The sequence below is a fragment of the Brachyhypopomus gauderio genome, chromosome 1, assembly GCF_052324685.1.
Source record: "Brachyhypopomus gauderio isolate BG-103 chromosome 1, BGAUD_0.2, whole genome shotgun sequence".
Classification (NCBI taxonomy): Eukaryota; Metazoa; Chordata; class Actinopteri; order Gymnotiformes; family Hypopomidae; genus Brachyhypopomus; species Brachyhypopomus gauderio.
Window position 1 is genome coordinate 7,787,309 of NC_135211.1, and position 22,687 is coordinate 7,809,995.

General features: G+C 42.1%; 27 non-coding genes across 27 annotated transcripts; all 27 read left to right on the forward strand.

Annotated features, from left to right (window-relative positions):
* The first annotated feature begins 107 nt into the window (after positions 1–107).
* Positions 108–189, forward strand: trnal-uaa (transfer RNA leucine (anticodon UAA)). The gene has a single exon. It is a non-coding gene; the product is annotated as a tRNA-Leu (tRNA).
* A 702-nt stretch (positions 190–891) lies between these two features.
* On the forward strand, positions 892–973 carry trnal-uaa (transfer RNA leucine (anticodon UAA)). Its single transcript has one exon. It is a non-coding gene; the product is annotated as a tRNA-Leu (tRNA).
* Positions 974–1,675: 702 nt separating this feature from the next.
* Positions 1,676–1,757, forward strand: trnal-uaa (transfer RNA leucine (anticodon UAA)). Its single transcript is given in 2 exon segments — positions 1,676–1,713; positions 1,723–1,757. It is a non-coding gene; the product is annotated as a tRNA-Leu (tRNA).
* A 702-nt stretch (positions 1,758–2,459) lies between these two features.
* Positions 2,460–2,541, forward strand: trnal-uaa (transfer RNA leucine (anticodon UAA)). The gene has a single exon. It is a non-coding gene; the product is annotated as a tRNA-Leu (tRNA).
* Positions 2,542–3,243: 702 nt separating this feature from the next.
* On the forward strand, positions 3,244–3,325 carry trnal-uaa (transfer RNA leucine (anticodon UAA)). Its single transcript has one exon. It is a non-coding gene; the product is annotated as a tRNA-Leu (tRNA).
* Positions 3,326–4,026: 701 nt separating this feature from the next.
* trnal-uaa (transfer RNA leucine (anticodon UAA)) lies at positions 4,027–4,108 on the forward strand. Its single transcript has one exon. It is a non-coding gene; the product is annotated as a tRNA-Leu (tRNA).
* Positions 4,109–4,810: 702 nt separating this feature from the next.
* trnal-uaa (transfer RNA leucine (anticodon UAA)) lies at positions 4,811–4,892 on the forward strand. The gene has a single exon. It is a non-coding gene; the product is annotated as a tRNA-Leu (tRNA).
* A 702-nt stretch (positions 4,893–5,594) lies between these two features.
* On the forward strand, positions 5,595–5,676 carry trnal-uaa (transfer RNA leucine (anticodon UAA)). The gene has a single exon. It is a non-coding gene; the product is annotated as a tRNA-Leu (tRNA).
* A 702-nt stretch (positions 5,677–6,378) lies between these two features.
* Positions 6,379–6,460, forward strand: trnal-uaa (transfer RNA leucine (anticodon UAA)). The gene has a single exon. It is a non-coding gene; the product is annotated as a tRNA-Leu (tRNA).
* A 702-nt stretch (positions 6,461–7,162) lies between these two features.
* Positions 7,163–7,244, forward strand: trnal-uaa (transfer RNA leucine (anticodon UAA)). The gene is given in 2 exon segments: positions 7,163–7,200; positions 7,210–7,244. It is a non-coding gene; the product is annotated as a tRNA-Leu (tRNA).
* Positions 7,245–8,728: 1,484 nt separating this feature from the next.
* trnal-uaa (transfer RNA leucine (anticodon UAA)) lies at positions 8,729–8,810 on the forward strand. The gene has a single exon. It is a non-coding gene; the product is annotated as a tRNA-Leu (tRNA).
* Positions 8,811–9,510: 700 nt separating this feature from the next.
* On the forward strand, positions 9,511–9,592 carry trnal-uaa (transfer RNA leucine (anticodon UAA)). Its single transcript has one exon. It is a non-coding gene; the product is annotated as a tRNA-Leu (tRNA).
* A 700-nt stretch (positions 9,593–10,292) lies between these two features.
* On the forward strand, positions 10,293–10,374 carry trnal-uaa (transfer RNA leucine (anticodon UAA)). The gene has a single exon. It is a non-coding gene; the product is annotated as a tRNA-Leu (tRNA).
* Positions 10,375–11,076: 702 nt separating this feature from the next.
* On the forward strand, positions 11,077–11,158 carry trnal-uaa (transfer RNA leucine (anticodon UAA)). Its single transcript has one exon. It is a non-coding gene; the product is annotated as a tRNA-Leu (tRNA).
* Positions 11,159–11,858: 700 nt separating this feature from the next.
* Positions 11,859–11,940, forward strand: trnal-uaa (transfer RNA leucine (anticodon UAA)). The gene has a single exon. It is a non-coding gene; the product is annotated as a tRNA-Leu (tRNA).
* A 700-nt stretch (positions 11,941–12,640) lies between these two features.
* Positions 12,641–12,722, forward strand: trnal-uaa (transfer RNA leucine (anticodon UAA)). Its single transcript has one exon. It is a non-coding gene; the product is annotated as a tRNA-Leu (tRNA).
* Positions 12,723–13,424: 702 nt separating this feature from the next.
* On the forward strand, positions 13,425–13,506 carry trnal-uaa (transfer RNA leucine (anticodon UAA)). Its single transcript has one exon. It is a non-coding gene; the product is annotated as a tRNA-Leu (tRNA).
* Positions 13,507–14,206: 700 nt separating this feature from the next.
* trnal-uaa (transfer RNA leucine (anticodon UAA)) lies at positions 14,207–14,288 on the forward strand. Its single transcript has one exon. It is a non-coding gene; the product is annotated as a tRNA-Leu (tRNA).
* A 700-nt stretch (positions 14,289–14,988) lies between these two features.
* On the forward strand, positions 14,989–15,070 carry trnal-uaa (transfer RNA leucine (anticodon UAA)). The gene has a single exon. It is a non-coding gene; the product is annotated as a tRNA-Leu (tRNA).
* Positions 15,071–15,772: 702 nt separating this feature from the next.
* Positions 15,773–15,854, forward strand: trnal-uaa (transfer RNA leucine (anticodon UAA)). The gene has a single exon. It is a non-coding gene; the product is annotated as a tRNA-Leu (tRNA).
* Positions 15,855–16,556: 702 nt separating this feature from the next.
* trnal-uaa (transfer RNA leucine (anticodon UAA)) lies at positions 16,557–16,638 on the forward strand. Its single transcript has one exon. It is a non-coding gene; the product is annotated as a tRNA-Leu (tRNA).
* Positions 16,639–17,340: 702 nt separating this feature from the next.
* Positions 17,341–17,422, forward strand: trnal-uaa (transfer RNA leucine (anticodon UAA)). Its single transcript has one exon. It is a non-coding gene; the product is annotated as a tRNA-Leu (tRNA).
* Positions 17,423–18,124: 702 nt separating this feature from the next.
* trnal-uaa (transfer RNA leucine (anticodon UAA)) lies at positions 18,125–18,206 on the forward strand. The gene has a single exon. It is a non-coding gene; the product is annotated as a tRNA-Leu (tRNA).
* Positions 18,207–18,908: 702 nt separating this feature from the next.
* trnal-uaa (transfer RNA leucine (anticodon UAA)) lies at positions 18,909–18,990 on the forward strand. Its single transcript has one exon. It is a non-coding gene; the product is annotated as a tRNA-Leu (tRNA).
* Positions 18,991–19,690: 700 nt separating this feature from the next.
* trnal-uaa (transfer RNA leucine (anticodon UAA)) lies at positions 19,691–19,772 on the forward strand. The gene has a single exon. It is a non-coding gene; the product is annotated as a tRNA-Leu (tRNA).
* Positions 19,773–21,256: 1,484 nt separating this feature from the next.
* On the forward strand, positions 21,257–21,338 carry trnal-uaa (transfer RNA leucine (anticodon UAA)). Its single transcript has one exon. It is a non-coding gene; the product is annotated as a tRNA-Leu (tRNA).
* Positions 21,339–22,038: 700 nt separating this feature from the next.
* trnal-uaa (transfer RNA leucine (anticodon UAA)) lies at positions 22,039–22,120 on the forward strand. Its single transcript is given in 2 exon segments — positions 22,039–22,076; positions 22,086–22,120. It is a non-coding gene; the product is annotated as a tRNA-Leu (tRNA).
* Positions 22,121–22,687: the final 567 nt, after the last annotated feature.

The window sequence follows — 22,687 nt, forward strand, 5'->3', positions numbered from 1 at the left end:
AAGAGGAAGCTGCTTTTATCAGACTGGAAATGATGATTCTTGCCTCTTCCAATTCAACATAAATTCACCTTCTTTCTTGAAAAAGTCGGCAAAGACTTCTTCATAGAGGTAGCGTGGCCGAGTGGTCTAAGGCGCTGGATTTAAGCTCCATTCTCTTCGGAGGCGTGGGTTCAAATCCCACCGCTACAAAGTGGAGTTTTACAAACACTCACGGTCAGTTGTGCCCCTGCCAAATCACTTGTCTATGTGAAAAGAAGAAAACGAGTAGCGAAAAGAAAGAAGAAGCAGCAACTCATCCATCATCAAGTCATCCTTTCCAAGTCCCTTTAAATGCCATCTGCAGGGGTTTTAACTTGCTGTTCATATTTTTGTTGCTTAATATTTCATATAGCTAAATGATATGCAAGTCATTTATGACACATAAGCAGCAGCAATCCACTCAAGATGGGCCTTTTAATTATCCAAGGAGTTCAAGCAGGTATGTCAAAATGGGAACGGTGCTGTGTCCCTCCAAGAAAACGACTTGATACAAGTATGCTATGTACACTACCAGATTGTCATGTACTCTGAGTCTCAGCTGTGAGAATTCATAGCACACCAATAAACCCATGCTGAAATTGGAACATTTGTAATGTGCAGGGTGTTAAAAGGCCGGACGATAAAACGTAAGCGTTCATCTACTTATTCAGAATGGCAGGAGAAGAAAGAAGATCAAGTAGTGACATATCCTGCCAGGATGCCTTTTGCAAAGTGTTGTATGTGACTGTGTGCTGAGGCGAGGTTGAAGAGGAAGCTGCTTTTATCAGACTGGAAATGATGATTCTTGCCTCTTCCAATTCAACATAAATTCACCTTCTTTCGTGAAAAAGTCGGCAAAGACTTCTTTATAGAGGTAGCGTGGCCGAGTGGTCTAAGGCGCTGGATTTAAGCTCCATTCTCTTCGGAGGCGTGGGTTCAAATCCCACCGCTACCAAGTGGAGTTTTACAAACACTCACGGTCAGTTGTGCCCCTGCCAAATCACTTGTCTATGTGAAAAGAAGAAAACGAGTAGTGAAAAGAAAGAAGAAGCAGCAACTCATCCATCATCAAGTCATCCTTTCCAAGTCCCTTTAAATGCCATCTGCAGGGGTTTTAACTTGCTGTTCATATTTTTGTTGCTTAATATTTCATATAGCTAAATGATATGCAAGTCATTAATGACACATAAGCAGCAGCAATCCACTCAAGATGGCCCTTTTAATTATCCAAGGAGTTCAAGCTGGTATGTCAAAATGGGAACGGTGCTGTGTCCCTCCAAGAAAACGACTTGATACAAATATGCTATGTACACTACCAGATTGTCATGTACTCTGAGTCTAAGCTGTGAGAATTCATAGCACACCAATAAACCCATGCTGAAATTGGAACATTTGTAATGTGCAGGGTGTTAAAAGGCCGGACGATAAAACGTAAGCGTTCATCTACTTATTCAGAATGGCAGGAGAAGAAAGAAGATCAAGTAGTGACATATCCTGCCAGGATGCCTTTTGCAAAGTGTTGTATATGACTGTGTGCTGAGGCGAGGTTGAAGAGGAAGCTGCTTTTATCAGACTGGAAATGATGATTCTTGCCTCTTCCAATTCAACATAAATTCACCTTCTTTCGTGAAAAAGTCGGCAAAGACTTCTTCATAGAGGTAGCGTGGCCGAGTGGTCTAAGGCGCTGGATTTAAGCTCCGTTCTCTTCGGAGGCGTGGGTTCCAATCCCACCGCTACCAAGTGGAGTTTTACAAACACTCACGGTCAGTTGTGCCCCTGCCAAATCACTTGTCTATGTGAAAAGAAGAAAACGAGTAGTGAAAAGAAAGAAGAAGCAGCAACTCATCCATCATCAAGTCATCCTTTCCAAGTCCCTTTAAATGCCATCTGCAGGGGTTTTAACTTGCTGTTCATATTTTTGTTGCTTAATATTTCATATAGCTAAATGATATGCAAGTCATTAATGACACATAAGCAGCAGCAATCCACTCAAGATGGGCCTTTTAATTATCCAAGGAGTTCAAGCTGGTATGTCAAAATGGGAACGGTGCTGTGTCCCTCCAAGAAAACGACTTGATACAAATATGCTATGTACACTACCAGATTGTCATGTACTCTGAGTCTAAGCTGTGAGAATTCATAGCACACCAATAAACCCATGCTGAAATTGGAACATTTGTAATGTGCAGGGTGTTAAAAGGCCGGACGATAAAACGTAAGCGTTCATCTACTTATTCAGAATGGCAGGAGAAGAAAGAAGATCAAGTAGTGACATATCCTGCCAGGATGCCTTTTGCAAAGTGTTGTATGTGACTGTGTACTGAGGCGAGGTTGAAGAGGAAGCTGCTTTTATGAGACTGGAAATGATGATTCTTGCCTCTTCCAATTCAACATAAATTCACCTTCTTTCGTGAAAAAGTCGGCAAAGACTTCTTCATAGAGGTAGCGTGGCCGAGTGGTCTAAGGCGCTGGATTTAAGCTCCATTCTCTTCGGAGGCGTGGGTTCCAATCCCACCGCTACCAAGTGGAGTTTTACAAACACTCACGGTCAGTTGTGCCCCTGCCAAATCACTTGTCTATGTGAAAAGAAGAAAACGAGTAGTGAAAAGAAAGAAGAAGCAGCAACTCATCCATCATCAAGTCATCCTTTCCAAGTCCCTTTAAATGCCATCTGCAGGGGTTTTAACTTGCTGTTCATATTTTTGTTGCTTAATATTTCATATAGCTAAATGATATGCAAGTCATTAATGACACATAAGCAGCAGCAATCCACTCAAGATGGGCCTTTTAATTATCCAAGGAGTTCAAGCTGGTATGTCAAAATGGGAACGGTGCTGTGTCCCTCCAAGAAAACGACTTGATACAAATATGCTATGTACACTACCAGATTGTCATGTACTCTGAGTCTAAGCTGTGAGAATTCATAGCACACCAATAAACCCATGCTGAAATTGGAACATTTGTAATGTGCAGGGTGTTAAAAGGCCGGACGATAAAACGTAAGCGTTCATCTACTTATTCAGAATGGCAGGAGAAGAAAGAAGATCAAGTAGTGACATATCCTGCCAGGATGCCTTTTGCAAAGTGTTGTATGTGACTGTGTACTGAGGCGAGGTTGAAGAGGAAGCTGCTTTTATGAGACTGGAAATGATGATTCTTGCCTCTTCCAATTCAACATAAATTCACCTTCTTTCGTGAAAAAGTCGGCAAAGTCTTCTTCATAGAGGTAGCATGGCCGAGTGGTCTAAGGCGCTGGATTTAAGCTCCATTCTCTTCGGAGGCGTGGGTTCAAATCCCACTGCTACCAAGTGGAGTTTTACAAACACCCACGGTCAGTTGTGCCCCTGCCAAATCACTTGTCTATGTGAAAAGAAGAAAACGAGTAGCGAAAAGAAAGAAGAAGCAGCAACTCATCCATCATCGTCATCCTTTCCAAGTCCCTTTAAATGCCATCTGCAGGGGTTTTAACTTGCTGTTCATATTTTTGTTGCTTAATATTTCATATAGCTAAATGATATGCAAGTCATTAATGACACATAAGCAGCAGCAATCCACTCAAGATGGGCCTTTTAATTATCCAAGGAGTTCAAGCTGGTATGTCAAAATGAGAACGGTGCTGTGTCCCTCCAAGAAAACGACTTGATACAAATATGCTATGTACACTACCAGATTGTCATGTACTCTGAGTCTAAGCTGTGAGAATTCATAGCACACCAATAAACCCATGCTGAAATTGGAACATTTGTAATGTGCAGGGTGTTAAAAGGCCGGACGATAAAACGTAAGCGTTCATCTACTTATTCAGAATGGCAGGAGAAGAAAGAAGATCAAGTAGTGACATATCCTGCCAGGATGCCTTTTGCAAAGTGTTGTATGTGACTGTGTGCATAAGGCGACGTTGAAGACGAAGCTGCTTTTATCAGACTGGAAATGATGATTCTTGCCTCTTCCAATTCAACATAAATTTACCTTCTTTCGTGAAAAAGTCGGCAAAGACTTCTTCATAGAGGTAGCGTGGCCGAGTGGTCTAAGGCGCTGGATTTAAGCTCCATTCTCTTCGGAGGCGTGGGTTCAAATCCCACCGCTACCAAGTGGAGTTTTACAAACACTCACGGTCAGTTGTGCCCCTGCCAAATCACTTGTCTATGTGAAAAGAAGAAAACGAGTAGCGAAAAGAAAGAAGAAGCAGCAACTCATCCATCATCAAGTCATCCTTTCCAAGTCCCTTTAAATGCCATCTGCAGGGGTTTTAACTTGCTGTTCATATTTTTGTTGCTTAATATTTCATATAGCTAAATGATATGCAAGTCATTTATGACACATAAGCAGCAGCAATCCACTCAAGATGGGCCTTTTAATTATCCAAGGAGTTCAAGCAGGTATGTCAAAATGGGAACGGTGCTGTGTCCCTCCAAGAAAACGACTTGATACAAGTATGCTATGTACACTACCAGATTGTCATGTACTCTGAGTCTAAGCTGTGAGAATTCATAGCACACCAATAAACCCATGCTGAAATTGGAACATTTGTAACGTGCAGGGTGTTAAAAGGCCGGACGATAAAACGTAAGCGTTCATCTACTTATTCAGAATGGCAGGAGAAGAAAGAAGATCAAGTAGTGACATATCCTGCCAGGATGCCTTTTGCAAAGTGTTGTATGTGACTGTGTGCTGAGGCGAGGTTGAAGAGGAAGCTGCTTTTATCAGACTGGAAATGATGATTCTTGCCTCTTCCAATTCAACATAAATTCACCTTCTTTCGTGAAAAAGTCGGCAAAGACTTCTTCATAGAGGTAGCGTGGCCGAGTGGTCTAAGGCGCTGGATTTAAGCTCCATTCTCGTCGGAGGCGTGGGTTCAAATCCCACCGCTACCAAGTGGAGTTTTACAAACACTCACGGTCAGTTGTGCCCCTGCCAAATCACTTGTCTATGTGAAAAGAAGAAAACGAGTAGCGAAAAGAAAGAAGAAGCAGCAACTCATCCATCATCAAGTCATCCTTTCCAAGTCCCTTTAAATGCCATCTGCAGGGGTTTTAACTTGCTGTTCATATTTTTGTTGCTTAATATTTCATATAGCTAAATGATATGCAAGTCATTTATGACACATAAGCAGCAGCAATCCACTCAAGATGGGCCTTTTAATTATCCAAGGAGTTCAAGCAGGTATGTCAAAATGGGAACAGTGCTGTGTCCCTCCAAGAAAACAACTTGATACAAGTATGCTATGTACACTACCAGATTGTCATGTACTCTGAGTCTAAGCTGTGAGAATTCATAGCACACCAATAAACCCATGCTGAAATTGGAACATTTGTAATGTGCAGGGTGTTAAAAGGCCGGACGATAAAACGTAAGCGTTCATCTACTTATTCAGAATGGCAGGAGAAGAAAGAAGATCAAGTAGTGACATATCCTGCCAGGATGCCTTTTGCAAAGTGTTGTATGTGACTGTGTGCTGAGGCGAGGTTGAAGAGGAAGCTGCTTTTATCAGACTGGAAATGATGATTCTTGCCTCTTCCAATTCAACATAAATTCACCTTCTTTCGTGAAAAAGTCGGCAAAGACTTCTTTATAGAGGTAGCGTGGCCGAGTGGTCTAAGGCGCTGGATTTAAGCTCCATTCTCTTCGGAGGCGTGGGTTCAAATCCCACCGCTACCAAGTGGAGTTTTACAAACACTCACGGTCAGTTGTGCCCCTGCCAAATCACTTGTCTATGTGAAAAGAAGAAAACGAGTAGTGAAAAGAAAGAAGAAGCAGCAACTCATCCATCATCAAGTCATCCTTTCCAAGTCCCTTTAAATGCCATCTGCAGGGGTTTTAACTTGCTGTTCATATTTTTGTTGCTTAATATTTCATATAGCTAAATGATATGCAAGTCATTTATGACACATAAGCAGCAGCAATCCACTCAAGATGGGCCTTTTATTTATCCAAGGAGTTCAAGCATGTATGTCAAAATGGGAACGGTGCTGTGTCCCTCCAAGAAAACGACTTGATACAAGTATGCTATGTACACTACCAGATTGTCATGTACTCTGAGTCTAAGCTGTGAGAATTCATAGCACACCAATAAACCCATGCTCAAATTGGAACATTTGTAACGTGCAGGGTGTTAAAAGGCCGGACGATAAAACGTAAGCGTTCATCTACTTATTCAGAATGGCAGGAGAAGAAAGAAGATCACGTAGTGACATATCCTGCCAGGATGCCTTTTGCAAAGTGTTGTATGTGACTGTGTGCTGAGGCGAGGTTGAAGAGGAAACTGCTTTTATCAGACTGGAAATGATGATTCTTGCCTCTTCCAATTCAACATAAATTCACCTTCTTTCGTGAAAAAGTCGGCAAAGACTTCTTCATAGAGGTAGCGTGGCCGAGTGGTCTAAGGCGCTGGATTTAAGCTCCATTCTCTTCGGAGGCGTGGGTTCAAATCCCACCGCTACCAAGTGGAGTTTTACAAACACTCACGGTCAGTTGTGCCCCTGCCAAATCACTTGTCTATGTGAAAAGAAGAAAACGAGTAGCGAAAAGAAAGAAGAAGCAGCAACTCATCCATCATCAAGTCATCCTTTCCAAGTCCCTTTAAATGCCATCTGCAGGGGTTTTAACTTGCTGTTCATATTTTTGTTGCTTAATATTTCATATAGCTAAATGATATGCAAGTCATTAATGACACATAAGCAGCAGCAATCCACTCAAGATGGCCCTTTTAATTATCCAAGGAGTTCAAGCTGGTATGTCAAAATGGGAACGGTGCTGTGTCCCTCCAAGAAAACGACTTGATACAAATATGCTATGTACACTACCAGATTGTCATGTACTCTGAGTCTAAGCTGTGAGAATTCATAGCACACCAATAAACCCATGCTGAAATTGGAACATTTGTAATGTGCAGGGTGTTAAAAGGCCGGACGATAAAACGTAAGCGTTCATCTACTTATTCAGAATGGCAGGAGAAGAAAGAAGATCAAGTAGTGACATATCCTGCCAGGATGCCTTTTGCAAAGTGTTGTATGTGACTGTGTGCTGAGGCGAGGTTGAAGAGGAAGCTGCTTTTATCAGACTGGAAATGATGATTCTTGCCTCTTCCAATTCAACATAAATTCACCTTCTTTCGTGAAAAAGTCGGCAAAGTCTTCTTCATAGAGGTAGCGTGGCCGAGTGGTCTAAGGCGCTGGATTTAAGCTCTGTTCTCTTCGGAGGCGTGGGTTCAAATCCCACCGCTACCAAGTGGAGTTTTACAAACACTCACGGTCAGTTGTGCCCCTGCCAAGTCACTTGTCTATGTGAAAAGAAGAAAACGAGTAGCGAAAAGAAAGAAGAAGCAGCAACTCATCCAACATCGTCATCCTTTCCAAGTCCCTTTAAATGCCATCTGCAGGGGTTTTAACTGGCTGTTCATATTTTTGTTGCTTAATATTTCATATAGCTAAATGATATGCAAGTCATTAATGACACATAAGCAGCAGCAATCCACTCAAGATGGGCCTTTTAATTATCCAAGGAGTTCAAGCTGGTATGTCAAAATGGGAACGGTGCTGTGTCCCTCCAAGAAAACGACTTGATACAAATATGCTATGTACACTACCAGATTGTCATGTACTCTGAGTCTAAGCTGTGAGAATTCATAGCACACCAATAAACCCATGCTGAAATTGGAACATTTGTAATGTGCAGGGTGTTAAAAGGCCGGACGATAAAACGTAAGCGTTCATCTACTTATTCAGAATGGCAGGAGAAGAAAGAAGATCAAGTAGTGACATATCCTGCCAGGATGCCTTTTGCAATGTGTTGTATGTGACTGTGTGCTGAGGCGAGGTTGAAGAGGAAGCTGCTTTTATCAGACTGGAAATGATGATTCTTGCCTCTTCCAATTCAACATAAATTCACCTTCTTTCGTGAAAAAGTCGGCAAAGACTTCTTCATAGAGGTAGCGTGGCTGTGTGGTCTAAGGCGCTGCATTTAAGCTCCATTCTCGTTCGAGGCGTGGGTTCAAATCCCACCGCTACCAAGTGGAGTTTTACAAACACTCACGGTCAGTTGTGCCCCTGCCAAATCACTTGTCTATGTGAAAAGAAGAAAACGAGTAGCGAAAAGAAAGAAGAAGCAGCAACTCATCCATCATCAAGTCATCCTTTCCAAGTCCCTTTAAATGCCATCTGCAGGGGTTTTAACTTGCTGTTCATATTTTTGTTGCTTAATATTTCATATAGCTAAATGATATGCAAGTCATTAATGACACATAAGCAGCAGCAATCCACTCAAGATGGCCCTTTTAATTATCCAAGGAGTTCAAGCTGGTATGTCAAAATGGGAACGGTGCTGTGTCCCTCCAAGAAAACGACTTGATACAAATATGCTATGTACACTACCAGATTGTCATGTACTCTGAGTCTAAGCTGTGAGAATTCATAGCACACCAATAAACCCATGCTGAAATTGGAACATTTGTAATGTGCAGGGTGTTAAAAGGCCGGACGATAAAACGTAAGCGTTCATCTACTTATTCAGAATGGCAGGAGAAGAAAGAAGATCAAGTAGTGACATATCCTGCCAGGATGCCTTTTGCAAAGTGTTGTATGTGACTGTGTGCTGAGGCGAGGTTGAAGAGGAAGCTGCTTTTATGAGACTGGAAATGATGATTCTTGCCTCTTCCAATTCAACATAAATTCACCTTCTTTCGTGAAAAAGTCGGCAAAGTCTTCTTCATAGAGGTAGCGTGGCCGAGTGGTCTAAGGCGCTGGATTTAAGCTCCATTCTCTTCGGAGGCGTGGGTTCAAATCCCACTGCTACCAAGTGGAGTTTTACAAACACTCACGGTCAGTTGTGCCCCTGCCAAATCACTTGTCTATGTGAAAAGAAGAAAACGAGTAGCGAAAAGAAAGAAGAAGCAGCAACTCATCCATCATCGTCATCCTTTCCAAGTCCCTTTAAATGCCATCTGCAGGGGTTTTAACTTGCTGTTCATATTTTTGTTGCTTAATATTTCATATAGCTAAATGATATGCAAGTCATTAATGACACATAAGCAGCAGCAATCCACTCAAGATGGGCCTTTTAATTATCCAAGGAGTTCAAGCTGGTATGTCAAAATGGGAACGGTGCTGTGTCCCTCCAAGAAAACGACTTGATACAAATATGCTATGTACACTACCAGATTGTCATGTACTCTGAGTCTAAGCTGTGATAATTCATAGCACACCAATAAACCCATGCTGAAATTGGAACATTTGTAATGTGCAGGGTGTTAAAAGGCCGGACGATAAAACGTAAGCGTTCATCTACTTATTCAGAATGGCAGGAGAAGAAAGAAGATCAAGTAGTGACATATCCTGCCAGGATGCCTTTTGCAAAGTGTTGTATGTGACTGTGTGCTGAGGCGAGGTTGAAGAGGAAGCTGCTTTTATGAGACTGGAAATGATGATTCTTGCCTCTTCCAATTCAACATAAATTCACCTTCTTTCGTGAAAAAGTCGGCAAAGACTTCTTCATAGAGGTAGCGTGGCCGAGTGGTCTAAGGCGCTGGATTTAAGCTCCATTCTCTTCGGAGGCGTGGGTTCAAATCCCACTGCTACCAAGTGGAGTTTTACAAACACTCACGGTCAGTTGTGCCCCTGCCAAATCACTTGTCTATGTGAAAAGAAGAAAACGAGTAGCGAAAAGAAAGAAGAAGCAGCAACTCATCCATCATCGTCATCCTTTCCAAGTCCCTTTAAATGCCATCTGCAGGGGTTTTAACTTGCTGTTCATATTTTTGTTGCTTAATATTTCATATAGCTAAATGATATGCAAGTCATTTATGACACATAAGCAGCAGCAATCCACTCAAGATGGGCCTTTTAATTATCCAAGGAGTTCAAGCAGGTATGTCAAAATGGGAACGGTGCTGTGTCCCTCCAAGAAAACGACTTGATACAAGTATGCTATGTACACTACCAGATTGTCATGTACTCTGAGTCTAAGCTGTGAGAATTCATAGCACACCAATAAACCCATGCTGAAATTGGAACATTTGTAACGTGCAGGGTGTTAAAAGGCCGGACGATAAAACGTAAGCGTTCATCTACTTATTCAGAATGGCAGGAGAAGAAAGAAGATCAAGTAGTGACATATCCTGCCAGGATGCCTTTTGCAAAGTGTTGTATGTGACTGTGTGCTGAGGCGAGGTTGAAGAGGAAGCTGCTTTTATCAGACTGGAAATGATGATTCTTGCCTCTTCCAATTCAACATAAATTCACCTTCTTTCGTGAAAAAGTCGGCAAAGACTTCTTCATAGAGGTAGCGTGGCCGAGTGGTCTAAGGCGCTGGATTTAAGCTCCATTCTCGTCGGAGGCGTGGGTTCAAATCCCACCGCTACCAAGTGGAGTTTTACAAACACTCACGGTCAGTTGTGCCCCTGCCAAATCACTTGTCTATGTGAAAAGAAGAAAACGAGTAGCGAAAAGAAAGAAGAAGCAGCAACTCATCCATCATCAAGTCATCCTTTCCAAGTCCCTTTAAATGCCATCTGCAGGGGTTTTAACTTGCTGTTCATATTTTTGTTGCTTAATATTTCATATAGCTAAATGATATGCAAGTCATTTATGACACATAAGCAGCAGCAATCCACTCAAGATGGGCCTTTTAATTATCCAAGGAGTTCAAGCAGGTATGTCAAAATGGGAACGGTGCTGTGTCCCTCCAAGAAAACAACTTGATACAAGTATGCTATGTACACTACCAGATTGTCATGTACTCTGAGTCTAAGCTGTGAGAATTCATAGCACACCAATAAACCCATGCTGAAATTGGAACATTTGTAATGTGCAGGGTGTTAAAAGGCCGGACGATAAAACGTAAGCGTTCATCTACTTATTCAGAATGGCAGGAGAAGAAAGAAGATCAAGTAGTGACATATCCTGCCAGGATGCCTTTTGCAAAGTGTTGTATGTGACTGTGTGCTGAGGCGAGGTTGAAGAGGAAGCTGCTTTTATGAGACTGGAAATGATGATTCTTGCCTCTTCCAATTCAACATAAATTCACCTTCTTTCGTGAAAAAGTCGGCAAAGTCTTCTTCATAGAGGTAGCGTGGCCGAGTGGTCTAAGGCGCTGGATTTAAGCTCCATTCTCTTCGGAGGCGTGGGTTCAAATCCCACTGCTACCAAGTGGAGTTTTACAAACACTCACGGTCAGTTGTGCCCCTGCCAAATCACTTGTCTATGTGAAAAGAAGAAAACGAGTAGCGAAAAGAAAGAAGAAGCAGCAACTCATCCATCATCGTCATCCTTTCCAAGTCCCTTTAAATGCCATCTGCAGGGGTTTTAACTTGCTGTTCATATTTTTGTTGCTTAATATTTCATATAGCTAAATGATATGCAAGTCATTAATGACACATAAGCAGCAGCAATCCACTCAAGATGGGCCTTTTAATTATCCAAGGAGTTCAAGCTGGTATGTCAAAATGGGAACGGTGCTGTGTCCCTCCAAGAAAACGACTTGATACAAATATGCTATGTACACTACCAGATTGTCATGTACTCTGAGTCTAAGCTGTGATAATTCATAGCACACCAATAAACCCATGCTGAAATTGGAACATTTGTAATGTGCATGGTGTTAAAAGGCCGGACGATAAAACGTAAGCGTTCATCTACTTATTCAGAATGGCAGGAGAAGAAAGAAGATCAAGTAGTGACATATCCTGCCAGGATGCCTTTTGCAATGTGTTGTATGTGACTGTGTGCTGAGGCGAGGTTGAAGAGGAAGCTGCTTTTATCAGACTGGAAATGATGATTCTTGCCTCTTCCAATTCAACATAAATTCACCTTCTTTCGTGAAAAAGTCGGCAAAGACTTCTTCATAGAGGTAGCGTGGCCGAGTGGTCTAAGGCGCTGGATTTAAGCTCCATTCTCTTCGGAGGCGTGGGTTCAAATCCCACTGCTACCAAGTGGAGTTTTACAAACACTCACGGTCAGTTGTGCCCCTGCCAAATCACTTGTCTATGTGAAAAGAAGAAAACGAGTAGCGAAAAGAAAGAAGAAGCAGCAACTCATCCATCATCGTCATCCTTTCCAAGTCCCTTTAAATGCCATCTGCAGGGGTTTTAACTTGCTGTTCATATTTTTGTTGCTTAATATTTCATATAGCTAAATGATATGCAAGTCATTTATGACACATAAGCAGCAGCAATCCACTCAAGATGGGCCTTTTAATTATCCAAGGAGTTCAAGCAGGTATGTCAAAATGGGAACGGTGCTGTGTCCCTCCAAGAAAACGACTTGATACAAGTATGCTATGTACACTACCAGATTGTCATGTACTCTGAGTCTAAGCTGTGAGAATTCATAGCACACCAATAAACCCATGCTGAAATTGGAACATTTGTAACGTGCAGGGTGTTAAAAGGCCGGACGATAAAACGTAAGCGTTCATCTACTTATTCAGAATGGCAGGAGAAGAAAGAAGATCAAGTAGTGACATATCCTGCCAGGATGCCTTTTGCAAAGTGTTGTATGTGACTGTGTGCTGAGGCGAGGTTGAAGAGGAAGCTGCTTTTATCAGACTGGAAATGATGATTCTTGCCTCTTCCAATTCAACATAAATTCACCTTCTTTCGTGAAAAAGTCGGCAAAGACTTCTTCATAGAGGTAGCGTGGCCGAGTGGTCTAAGGCGCTGGATTTAAGCTCCATTCTCGTCGGAGGCGTGGGTTCAAATCCCACCGCTACCAAGTGGAGTTTTACAAACACTCACGGTCAGTTGTGCCCCTGCCAAATCACTTGTCTATGTGAAAAGAAGAAAACGAGTAGCGAAAAGAAAGAAGAAGCAGCAACTCATCCATCATCAAGTCATCCTTTCCAAGTCCCTTTAAATGCCATCTGCAGGGGTTTTAACTTGCTGTTCATATTTTTGTTGCTTAATATTTCATATAGCTAAATGATATGCAAGTCATTTATGACACATAAGCAGCAGCAATCCACTCAAGATGGGCCTTTTAATTATCCAAGGAGTTCAAGCAGGTATGTCAAAATGGGAACGGTGCTGTGTCCCTCCAAGAAAACAACTTGATACAAGTATGCTATGTACACTACCAGATTGTCATGTACTCTGAGTCTAAGCTGTGAGAATTCATAGCACACCAATAAACCCATGCTGAAATTGGAACATTTGTAATGTGCAGGGTGTTAAAAGGCCGGACGATAAAACGTAAGCGTTCATCTACTTATTCAGAATGGCAGGAGAAGAAAGAAGATCAAGTAGTGACATATCCTGCCAGGATGCCTTTTGCAAAGTGTTGTATGTGACTGTGTGCTGAGGCGAGGTTGAAGAGGAAGCTGCTTTTATGAGACTGGAAATGATGATTCTTGCCTCTTCCAATTCAACATAAATTCACCTTCTTTCGTGAAAAAGTCGGCAAAGTCTTCTTCATAGAGGTAGCGTGGCCGAGTGGTCTAAGGCGCTGGATTTAAGCTCCATTCTCTTCGGAGGCGTGGGTTCAAATCCCACTGCTACCAAGTGGAGTTTTACAAACACTCACGGTCAGTTGTGCCCCTGCCAAATCACTTGTCTATGTGAAAAGAAGAAAACGAGTAGCGAAAAGAAAGAAGAAGCAGCAACTCATCCATCATCGTCATCCTTTCCAAGTCCCTTTAAATGCCATCTGCAGGGGTTTTAACTTGCTGTTCATATTTTTGTTGCTTAATATTTCATATAGCTAAATGATATGCAAGTCATTAATGACACATAAGCAGCAGCAATCCACTCAAGATGGGCCTTTTAATTATCCAAGGAGTTCAAGCTGGTATGTCAAAATGGGAACGGTGCTGTGTCCCTCCAAGAAAACGACTTGATACAAATATGCTATGTACACTACCAGATTGTCATGTACTCTGAGTCTAAGCTGTGATAATTCATAGCACACCAATAAACCCATGCTGAAATTGGAACATTTGTAATGTGCAGGGTGTTAAAAGGCCGGACGATAAAACGTAAGCGTTCATCTACTTATTCAGAATGGCAGGAGAAGAAAGAAGATCAAGTAGTGACATATCCTGCCAGGATGCCTTTTGCAATGTGTTGTATGTGACTGTGTGCTGAGGCGAGGTTGAAGAGGAAGCTGCTTTTATCAGACTGGAAATGATGATTCTTGCCTCTTCCAATTCAACATAAATTCACCTTCTTTCGTGAAAAAGTCGGCAAAGACTTCTTCATAGAGGTAGCGTGGCCGAGTGGTCTAAGGCGCTGGATTTAAGCTCCATTCTCTTCGGAGGCGTGGGTTCAAATCCCACTGCTACCAAGTGGAGTTTTACAAACACTCACGGTCAGTTGTGCCCCTGCCAAATCACTTGTCTATGTGAAAAGAAGAAAACGAGTAGCGAAAAGAAAGAAGAAGCAGCAACTCATCCATCATCGTCATCCTTTCCAAGTCCCTTTAAATGCCATCTGCAGGGGTTTTAACTTGCTGTTCATATTTTTGTTGCTTAATATTTCATATAGCTAAATGATATGCAAGTCATTTATGACACATAAGCAGCAGCAATCCACTCAAGATGGGCCTTTTAATTATCCAAGGAGTTCAAGCAGGTATGTCAAAATGGGAACGGTGCTGTGTCCCTCCAAGAAAACGACTTGATACAAGTATGCTATGTACACTACCAGATTGTCATGTACTCTGAGTCTAAGCTGTGAGAATTCATAGCACACCAATAAACCCATGCTGAAATTGGAACATTTGTAACGTGCAGGGTGTTAAAAGGCCGGACGATAAAACGTAAGCGTTCATCTACTTATTCAGAATGGCAGGAGAAGAAAGAAGATCAAGTAGTGACATATCCTGCCAGGATGCCTTTTGCAAAGTGTTGTATGTGACTGTGTGCTGAGGCGAGGTTGAAGAGGAAGCTGCTTTTATCAGACTGGAAATGATGATTCTTGCCTCTTCCAATTCAACATAAATTCACCTTCTTTCGTGAAAAAGTCGGCAAAGACTTCTTCATAGAGGTAGCGTGGCCGAGTGGTCTAAGGCGCTGGATTTAAGCTCCATTCTCGTCGGAGGCGTGGGTTCAAATCCCACCGCTACCAAGTGGAGTTTTACAAACACTCACGGTCAGTTGTGCCCCTGCCAAATCACTTGTCTATGTGAAAAGAAGAAAACGAGTAGCGAAAAGAAAGAAGAAGCAGCAACTCATCCATCATCAAGTCATCCTTTCCAAGTCCCTTTAAATGCCATCTGCAGGGGTTTTAACTTGCTGTTCATATTTTTGTTGCTTAATATTTCATATAGCTAAATTATATGCAAGTCATTTATGACACATAAGCAGCAGCAATCCACTCAAGATGGGCCTTTTAATTATCCAAGGAGTTCAAGCAGGTATGTCAAAATGGGAACGGTGCTGTGTCCCTCCAAGAAAACAACTTGATACAAGTATGCTATGTACACTACCAGATTGTCATGTACTCTGAGTCTAAGCTGTGAGAATTCATAGCACACCAATAAACCCATGCTGAAATTGGAACATTTGTAATGTGCAGGGTGTTAAAAGGCCGGACGATAAAACGTAAGCGGTTATCTACTTATTCAGAATGGCAGGAGAAGAAAGAAGATCAAGTAGTGACATATCCTGCCAGGATGCCTTTTGCAAAGTGTTGTATGTGACTGTGTGCTGAGGCGAGGTTGAAGAGGAAGCTGCTTTTATCAGACTGGAAATGATGATTCTTGCCTCTTCCAATTCAACATAAATTCACCTTCTTTCGTGAAAAAGTCGGCAAAGACTTCTTTATAGAGGTAGCGTGGCCGAGTGGTCTAAGGCGCTGGATTTAAGCTCCATTCTCTTCGGAGGCGTGGGTTCAAATCCCACCGCTACCAAGTGGAGTTTTACAAACACTCACGGTCAGTTGTGCCCCTGCCAAATCACTTGTCTATGTGAAAAGAAGAAAACGAGTAGTGAAAAGAAAGAAGAAGCAGCAACTCATCCATCATCAAGTCATCCTTTCCAAGTCCCTTTAAATGCCATCTGCAGGGGTTTTAACTTGCTGTTCATATTTTTGTTGCTTAATATTTCATATAGCTAAATGATATGCAAGTCATTTATGACACATAAGCAGCAGCAATCCACTCAAGATGGGCCTTTTATTTATCCAAGGAGTTCAAGCATGTATGTCAAAATGGGAACGGTGCTGTGTCCCTCCAAGAAAACGACTTGATACAAGTATGCTATGTACACTACCAGATTGTCATGTACTCTGAGTCTAAGCTGTGAGAATTCATAGCACACCAATAAACCCATGCTGAAATTGGAACATTTGTAACGTGCAGGGTGTTAAAAGGCCGGACGATAAAACGTAAGCGTTCATCTACTTATTCAGAATGGCAGGAGAAGAAAGAAGATCAAGTAGTGACATATCCTGCCAGGATGCCTTTTGCAAAGTGTTGTATGTGACTGTGTGCTGAGGCGAGGTTGAAGAGGAAGCTGCTTTTATCAGACTGGAAATGATGATTCTTGCCTCTTCCAATTCAACATAAATTCACCTTCTTTCGTGAAAAAGTCGGCAAAGACTTCTTCATAGAGGTAGCGTGGCCGAGTGGTCTAAGGCGCTGGATTTAAGCTCCATTCTCGTCGGAGGCGTGGGTTCAAATCCCACCGCTACCAAGTGGAGTTTTACAAACACTCACGGTCAGTTGTGCCCCTGCCAAATCACTTGTCTATGTGAAAAGAAGAAAACGAGTAGCGAAAAGAAAGAAGAAGCAGCAACTCATCCATCATCAAGTCATCCTTTCCAAGTCCCTTTAAATGCCATCTGCAGGGGTTTTAACTTGCTGTTCATATTTTTGTTGCTTAATATTTCATATAGCTAAATGATATGCAAGTCATTTATGACACATAAGCAGCAGCAATCCACTCAAGATGGGCCTTTTAATTATCCAAGGAGTTCAAGCAGGTATGTCAAAATGGGAACGGTGCTGTGTCCCTCCAAGAAAACAACTTGATACAAGTATGCTATGTACACTACCAGATTGTCATGTACTCTGAGTCTAAGCTGTGAGAATTCATAGCACACCAATAAACCCATGCTGAAATTGGAACATTTGTAATGTGCAGGGTGTTAAAAGGCCGGACGATAAAACGTAAGCGTTCATCTACTTATTCAGAATGGCAGGAGAAGAAAGAAGATCAAGTAGTGACATATCCTGCCAGGATGCCTTTTGCAAAGTGTTGTATGTGACTGTGTGCTGAGGCGAGGTTGAAGAGGAAGCTGCTTTTATCAGACTGGAAATGATGATTCTTGCCTCTTCCAATTCAACATAAATTCACCTTCTTTCGTGAAAAAGTCGGCAAAGACTTCTTTATAGAGGTAGCGTGGCCGAGTGGTCTAAGGCGCTGGATTTAAGCTCCATTCTCTTCGGAGGCGTTGGTTCAAATCCCACCGCTACCAAGTGGAGTTTTACAAACACTCACGGTCAGTTGTGCCCCTGCCAAATCACTTGTCTATGTGAAAAGAAGAAAACGAGTAGTGAAAAGAAAGAAGAAGCAGCAACTCATCCATCATCAAGTCATCCTTTCCAAGTCCCTTTAAATGCCATCTGCAGGGGTTTTAACTTGCTGTTCATATTTTTGTTGCTTAATATTTCATATAGCTAAATGATATGCAAGTCATTTATGACACATAAGCAGCAGCAATCCACTCAAGATGGGCCTTTTATTTATCCAAGGAGTTCAAGCATGTATGTCAAAATGGGAACGGTGCTGTGTCCCTCCAAGAAAACGACTTGATACAAGTATGCTATGTACACTACCAGATTGTCATGTACTCTGAGTCTAAGCTGTGAGAATTCATAGCACACCAATAAACCCATGCTCAAATTGGAACATTTGTAACGTGCAGGGTGTTAAAAGGCCGGACGATAAAACGTAAGCGTTCATCTACTTATTCAGAATGGCAGGAGAAGAAAGAAGATCACGTAGTGACATATCCTGCCAGGATGCCTTTTGCAAAGTGTTGTATGTGACTGTGTGCTGAGGCGAGGTTGAAGAGGAAACTGCTTTTATCAGACTGGAAATGATGATTCTTGCCTCTTCCAATTCAACATAAATTCACCTTCTTTCGTGAAAAAGTCGGCAAAGACTTCGTCATAGAGGTAGCGTGGCCGAGTGGTCTAAGGCGCTGGATTTAAGCTCCATTCTCTTCGGAGGCGTGGGTTCAAATCCCACCGCTACCAAGTGGAGTTTTACAAACACTCACGGTCAGTTGTGCCCCTGCCAAATCACTTGTCTATGTGAAAAGAAGAAAACGAGTAGCGAAAAGAAAGAAGAAGCAGCAACTCATCCATCATCAAGTCATCCTTTCCAAGTCCCTTTAAATGCCATCTGCAGGGGTTTTAACTTGCTGTTCATATTTTTGTTGCTTAATATTTCATATAGCTAAATGATATGCAAGTCATTAATGACACATAAGCAGCAGCAATCCACTCAAGATGGCCCTTTTAATTATCCAAGGAGTTCAAGCTGGTATGTCAAAATGGGAACGGTGCTGTGTCCCTCCAAGAAAACGACTTGATACAAATATGCTATGTACACTACCAGATTGTCATGTACTCTGAGTCTAAGCTGTGAGAATTCATAGCACACCAATAAACCCATGCTGAAATTGGAACATTTGTAATGTGCAGGGTGTTAAAAGGCCGGACGATAAAACGTAAGCGTTCATCTACTTATTCAGAATGGCAGGAGAAGAAAGAAGATCAAGTAGTGACATATCCTGCCAGGATGCCTTTTGCAAAGTGTTGTATGTGACTGTGTGCTGAGGCGAGGTTGAAGAGGAAGCTGCTTTTATCAGACTGGAAATGATGATTCTTGCCTCTTCCAATTCAACATAAATTCACCTTCTTTCGTGAAAAAGTCGGCAAAGTCTTCTTCATAGAGGTAGCGTGGCCGAGTGGTCTAAGGCGCTGGATTTAAGCTCCATTCTCTTCGGAGGCGTGGGTTCAAATCCCACTGCTACCAAGTGGAGTTTTACAAACACTCACGGTCAGTTGTGCCCCTGCCAAATCACTTGTCTATGTGAAAAGAAGAAAACGAGTAGCGAAAAGAAAGAAGAAGCAGCAACTCATCCATCATCGTCATCCTTTCCAAGTCCCTTTAAATGCCATCTGCAGGGGTTTTAACTTGCTGTTCATATTTTTGTTGCTTAATATTTCATATAGCTAAATGATATGCAAGTCATTAATGACACATAAGCAGCAGCAATCCACTCAAGATGGGCCTTTTAATTATCCAAGGAGTTCAAGCTGGTATGTCAAAATGGGAACGGTGCTGTGTCCCTCCAAGAAAACGACTTGATACAAATATGCTATGTACACTACCAGATTGTCATGTACTCTGAGTCTAAGCTGTGATAATTCATAGCACACCAATAAACCCATGCTGAAATTGGAACATTTGTAATGTGCAGGGTGTTAAAAGGCCGGACGATAAAACGTAAGCGTTCATCTACTTATTCAGAATGGCAGGAGAAGAAAGAAGATCAAGTAGTGACATATCCTGCCAGGATGCCTTTTGCAATGTGTTGTATGTGACTGTGTGCTGAGGCGAGGTTGAAGAGGAAGCTGCTTTTATCAGACTGGAAATGATGATTCTTGCCTCTTCCAATTCAACATAAATTCACCTTCTTTCGTGAAAAAGTCGGCAAAGACTTCTTCATAGAGGTAGCGTGGCCGAGTGGTCTAAGGCGCTGGATTTAAGCTCCATTCTCTTCGGAGGCGTGGGTTCAAATCCCACTGCTACCAAGTGGAGTTTTACAAACACTCACGGTCAGTTGTGCCCCTGCCAAGTCACTTGTCTATGTGAAAAGAAGAAAACGAGTAGCGAAAAGAAAGAAGAAGCAGCAACTCATCCAACATCGTCATCCTTTCCAAGTCCCTTTAAATGCCATCTGCAGGGGTTTTAACTGGCTGTTCATATTTTTGTTGCTTAATATTTCATATAGCTAAATGATATGCAAGTCATTAATGACACATAAGCAGCAGCAATCCACTCAAGATGGGCCTTTTAATTATCCAAGGAGTTCAAGCTGGTATGTCAAAATGGGAACGGTGCTGTGTCCCTCCAAGAAAACGACTTGATACAAATATGCTATGTACACTACCAGATTGTCATGTACTCTGAGTCTAAGCTGTGAGAATTCATAGCACACCAATAAACCCATGCTGAAATTGGAACATTTGTAATGTGCAGGGTGTTAAAAGGCCGGACGATAAAACGTAAGCGTTCATCTACTTATTCAGAATGGCAGGAGAAGAAAGAAGATCAAGTAGTGACATATCCTGCCAGGATGCCTTTTGCAATGTGTTGTATGTGACTGTGTGCTGAGGCGAGGTTGAAGAGGAAGCTGCTTTTATCAGACTGGAAATGATGATTCTTGCCTCTTCCAATTCAACATAAATTCACCTTCTTTCGTGAAAAAGTCGGCAAAGACTTCTTCATAGAGGTAGCGTGGCTGTGTGGTCTAAGGCGCTGCATTTAAGCTCCATTCTCGTTCGAGGCGTGGGTTCAAATCCCACCGCTACCAAGTGGAGTTTTACAAACACTCACGGTCAGTTGTGCCCCTGCCAAATCACTTGTCTATGTGAAAAGAAGAAAACGAGTAGCGAAAAGAAAGAAGAAGCAGCAACTCATCCATCATCAAGTCATCCTTTCCAAGTCCCTTTAAATGCCATCTGCAGGGGTTTTAACTTGCTGTTCATATTTTTGTTGCTTAATATTTCATATAGCTAAATGATATGCAAGTCATTAATGACACATAAGCAGCAGCAATCCACTCAAGATGGCCCTTTTAATTATCCAAGGAGTTCAAGCTGGTATGTCAAAATGGGAACGGTGCTGTGTCCCTCCAAGAAAACGACTTGATACAAATATGCTATGTACACTACCAGATTGTCATGTACTCTGAGTCTAAGCTGTGAGAATTCATAGCACACCAATAAACCCATGCTGAAATTGGAACATTTGTAATGTGCAGGGTGTTAAAAGGCCGGACGATAAAACGTAAGCGTTCATCTACTTATTCAGAATGGCAGGAGAAGAAAGAAGATCAAGTAGTGACATATCCTGCCAGGATGCCTTTTGCAAAGTGTTGTATGTGACTGTGTGCTGAGGCGAGGTTGAAGAGGAAGCTGCTTTTATGAGACTGGAAATGATGATTCTTGCCTCTTCCAATTCAACATAAATTCACCTTCTTTCGTGAAAAAGTCGGCAAAGTCTTCTTCATAGAGGTAGCGTGGCCGAGTGGTCTAAGGCGCTGGATTTAAGCTCCATTCTCTTCGGAGGCGTGGGTTCAAATCCCACTGCTACCAAGTGGAGTTTTACAAACACTCACGGTCAGTTGTGCCCCTGCCAAATCACTTGTCTATGTGAAAAGAAGAAAACGAGTAGCGAAAAGAAAGAAGAAGCAGCAACTCATCCATCATCGTCATCCTTTCCAAGTCCCTTTAAATGCCATCTGCAGGGGTTTTAACTTGCTGTTCATATTTTTGTTGCTTAATATTTCATATAGCTAAATGATATGCAAGTCATTAATGACACATAAGCAGCAGCAATCCACTCAAGATGGGCCTTTTAATTATCCAAGGAGTTCAAGCTGGTATGTCAAAATGGGAACGGTGCTGTGTCCCTCCAAGAAAACGACTTGATACAAATATGCTATGTACACTACCAGATTGTCATGTACTCTGAGTCTAAGCTGTGATAATTCATAGCACACCAATAAACCCATGCTGAAATTGGAACATTTGTAATGTGCAGGGTGTTAAAAGGCCGGACGATAAAACGTAAGCGTTCATCTACTTATTCAGAATGGCAGGAGAAGAAAGAAGATCAAGTAGTGACATATCCTGCCAGGATGCCTTTTGCAATGTGTTGTATGTGACTGTGTGCTGAGGCGAGGTTGAAGAGGAAGCTGCTTTTATCAGACTGGAAATGATGATTCTTGCCTCTTCCAATTCAACATAAATTCACCTTCTTTCGTGAAAAAGTCGGCAAAGACTTCTTCATAGAGGTAGCGTGGCCGAGTGGTCTAAGGCGCTGGATTTAAGCTCCGTTCTCTTCGGAGGCGTGGGTTCAAATCCCACTGCTACCAAGTGGAGTTTTACAAACACTCACGGTCAGTTGTGCCCCTGCCAAATCACTTGTCTATGTGAAAAGAAGAAAACGAGTAGCGAAAAGAAAGAAGAAGCAGCAACTCATCCATCATCGTCATCCTTTCCAAGTCCCTTTAAATGCCATCTGCAGGGGTTTTAACTTGCTGTTCATATTTTTGTTGCTTAATATTTCATATAGCTAAATGATATGCAAGTCATTAATGACACATAAGCAGCAGCAATCCACTCAAGATGGGCCTTTTAATTATCCAAGGAGTTCAAGCTGGTATGTCAAAATGGGAACGGTGCTGTGTCCCTCCAAGAAAACGACTTGATACAAATATGCTATGTACACTACCAGATTGTCATGTACTCTGAGTCTAAGCTGTGATAATTCATAGCACACCAATAAACCCATGCTGAAATTGGAACATTTGTAATGTGCAGGGTGTTAAAAGGCCGGACGATAAAACGTAAGCGTTCATCTACTTATTCAGAATGGCAGGAGAAGAAAGAAGATCAAGTAGTGACATATCCTGCCAGGATGCCTTTTGCAATGTGTTGTA